This window comes from Mus pahari, chromosome 3 (genome assembly GCF_900095145.1).
Source record: "Mus pahari chromosome 3, PAHARI_EIJ_v1.1, whole genome shotgun sequence".
NCBI lineage: Eukaryota > Metazoa > Chordata > Mammalia > Rodentia > Muridae > Mus > Mus pahari.
The window spans coordinates 137,855,022-137,858,868 of record NC_034592.1 but is presented as its reverse complement, the minus strand read 5'-3'; positions in this window follow the sequence as shown (position 1 = coordinate 137,858,868).

The window sequence follows — 3,847 nt, the reverse complement described above, 5'->3', positions numbered from 1 at the left end:
CCCTGACTCTGGCTTGATTTCTGTTTAACTGATGTAGTAATTGCTTTCGAATCGCTCTGATAGAATACCTGGCAAGGTGTGACTTAAGAAAGAAAAGATTTGCATTGGCTTGCAGTTTAAAAGGAGCTGATCCATCAGGCAGGGGTGGCTTGGTGACAAAACAGCTCCTAGCTATGGCAGGGGAGCTTGCTCACACTGGGGCACATCAGGAGGCAGAGACATCAGTAGTTAAACCTCAAGCCTTATTCTCCTTATTATCCTCTTCCCTCCCGAGGCTAGGCCTCACCTCCAGGGGTTCTGTAAACTCCCCAAAATGTCAAGGTATGCCCAGCTAGAGACCAAGAATCCAACCATGGGGTTGGAAGTAGGGGAAAGAGACGAGACCTTGGCTCACCCTATCTGAAAAGCCCCATGACACCTGGACAACCTGGAATCAACTTTGTAGGGCTTTTGCTGCCAAAACTATACTAGCAATTACCAATAATAACTTTTATTGTAGATACTATTAAGTAATCTTCCCTAATCTTTGTCACAAGGCTTCTGAGCCAGATGTAAAGAGTATTCGCACCTTATTGGTGAAATACGGGCGAAAAGTTGTTTAAAGGACTCGTCCAAAGTTTCTTACCTTTTAAGTAGAAGAACCTGGGTTCGGACTCAGGATGTCTGACTCTACAACTTGTGTTCTTAACCAATTTCACATCTACTAGGTGAGCTCTTTGATAAGAATAATGGTTCACATGACAAGTACCTTTCATACGCAATGTTATTTGTACATACTGTGATATTTTCTATTATTGTGACAAAACACCATGGCTAAGACAGCTTAAAAAGAAAGACTTTAATTGGGCTTAAGGCCCCAGAGTGTTAGTTTTTGATGGTGGCACGCCAACAGAGGGCTAAAAGAGCAGCTGCAAGCTCATATCTTGATTTGCAGAGAGACTGAGCGAGCACTGGGAATTGCTGGGAGTCTTTTGAAACCTCCAAATGCAACCCCAGTGACACCATTCTTCCAACAGTGACACCATTCTTCCCAAACAGTTCCACCAACTGGAGACTTAACAATTCAAGCATAGGAGCCCATGGAACCCATGGGCCGTTCTCACCTAGACTACCATGTTTGTCTTATTATCCACTATATTTCAGGCATTAGACTTCAGCCCTAAATATGACAAACATTAAGCAAAGAGATGTGGAGGTTGCTTAGTGGTTAGAGCATGCCCCACAGCATGCAGAGCCCTGGGTTCTGTCCCCAACACCACAGAATATAAAACAAGCAAACAGGAACTTGTTACAGATGAGAAAGGTACAATGTCATCACAATAAGCTCTGTAGTATGCCTCTTAGGTATGTTAAAGATGTAACAATGATTAAAATATCAGTTACCTCAGAGATATATAATACAGTTTACCCTAAAGAGCTCACTCTCCAAGAATTGCACTGTCAGCAAGTTAGTATAGTCCTCCGAGTTTCCTTTTTCTGCACATTTATAGATTATGTTTAAACAGTAAAAATGGACCTATGTTTCATAATTGCTACTTTTTACTACTCCTCTGGCTGCTGGAATTCCCAGCAGCCCTCTGCCATTGCCTCCTGAGAACTTGGATTGTAGGCACGGGCCCCTGCATCCAGCTAAGACTCTTGAATACTAAGATTCTGATGACCGAGGAAATCTGTTTCAATATTGTTCTAATACATGGGAGACTGAGACGGAAGGGTCATAATTTCAAGGCCAGTCTGGGCTGGGCAGTGGTGGTGCACGCCTTTAATCTCAACACTCAGGAGGCAGAGGCAGGCTGATCTCTGAGTTCATGGACAGCCTAGTCTACAGTTGAGTTCTGAGATAGCCAAGGCTACACAGAGACACTCTGTCTCAGCAAAATGAGACAGAGAGAGAGAGAGAGAGAGAGAGAGAGAGAGAGAGAGAGAGAGACAGGGAGAGAAGAGAGGGAGAGAGAGAAAGAGAGGGAGAGAGAGGGAGAGAGAGAGAAAGAGAGGGAGAGAGAGGGAGAGAGACAGAGAGACAGAGAGAGAGAGGGAGAGAGGGGGAGAGAGAGAGACAGAGAGAGAGAGGGAAAGAGAGAGAGGGAGAGACAGAGAGAGGAAGAGACAGAGAGGGAGAGAGAGAGAGGGAGAGACAGAGAGAGAGAAAGGGAGAGAGAGAGGGAGAGGGAGAGAGAGAGACAGAGAAAGACAGAGGGAGAGAGAGGGAGAGAGAGAGAGAGAATGAAATTTGTGTAACAGTAAATTTTTTCCACGAAGTGTATTACATGTCTGCTCTGTCATGCAAGGCCCAAGGCCCAGGAGACACTGGTGACCAGTGCTGACTGAGATTACCCCTAATCATCTTTAGTTTATTTAGACTGTACTATCTTGTGATAGCACAAGGAACATTGGAAGATTTGCCTCATATTAAGAATCTGACCTTGGCTAACTATGAAATGAGATAAGAAACTGGGTACTTGGAAGAATGTCTCAGGCCTCACATAAAGTTAAAAGTACTTCCTTGATAATTGTTGTCATTTCCGTTACTATTTTCTTTGGCAGGGTCCTCAGATTTAAGGTGCAGCTGAGGGTGATCTTGAACTTCTGTCTTCCTGCCTCCCCCTCCCAAGGTCTTAGATTTAGATTACAGTCAAGTGCTACCATGCCTGGTTTCTGTGGTGCTGGGAACTAACTTTAGGGTTTGTACATGCCAGGTGATCACTACCAGCTGGGGTCAGCTCTTAGAGGCTCTCCAGCCCCTTGCTTGATAGCAGGGAGAGTTTTAAATGACCATTATTGCACTGGTGGTAGTGTCGCACGCCTTTATCCCAGCATTTGGGAGGCAGAGTTAAGCTGATCTCTGGATGAGTTTGAGGACAACCTGGCCTACAGAGTGAGTTCCAGGACAGCTAAGGTTATGTAGAGAAGCCCTGTTTTCAAAACAGAACAAAAAAGATTTAAGAAGTCAATAAATGGGAACAGGACCAAGAATGTAGCTCTGTCATAGAGCATATCTAGCATGCATGAAGTTCTGGGTTTGAGCCCCAGTACTGCAAAACAGTAACTTTAAAGGTGGATGGATAAAACAATCTGATCTAGAAATCACATTGGACTGGATATAAAATATCCAGCAGTTCAATGTCTATGAAAACATATACTTCATACTCAATACAAATAGGCTGAAAATAAAGAATGAGGAAAAATATCTTATTTAAATAGACTGTAAAAATTTTAGAAGTCTGGTGTGGTGGTGCATGTTCTTAATCCCAGCATTTGGGAAGCATTAGCAAGTGAATCTCTGAGAGTTTGAGTCCAGGCTGGGCTACATAGCAAGTTCTGGGCCAGCCAGGGCTACATAGTGAGGCCTCATCACAAAAATAAATAGAAAGAAATAGAAAGGAAAGAAGGAAGGAGGGAAGGAGGGAAGGAAGGAAGAAGAGGGCTGGAGAAATAGCTCAGTGGTTAACTGCACATCTGTTCTAGAGGACACCAGTTTGATTCCCAGTACCCACGTGGTAGTTCACAACCCTCTGTAATTCCAGTTCCAGGGGCTCCTGCTCTTTGCTTTTGCATGAACTGTACATTACCACAGACGACACACAACACCATGTAAAATACCAATACACATAATTTTTTTAAAAAGGGGAAAGACTGGAGAGCCAGGTTTGGTGATGCATACCTATAATCTCAACACTCCAGAGACTGAGGCACAGAGTTTGAGAATGGCTTGCACTGAAAAGTGATTTCCGGCCATCCCGGGCTACAGAATGAAATACTATCTCAATAAAATAAGAGGGAAAGGAGAGAGCAGGACATCTGTCTTTGAATCTGAGCATTCGTGGTGTTAACTGGCCTGGAGCGAGTT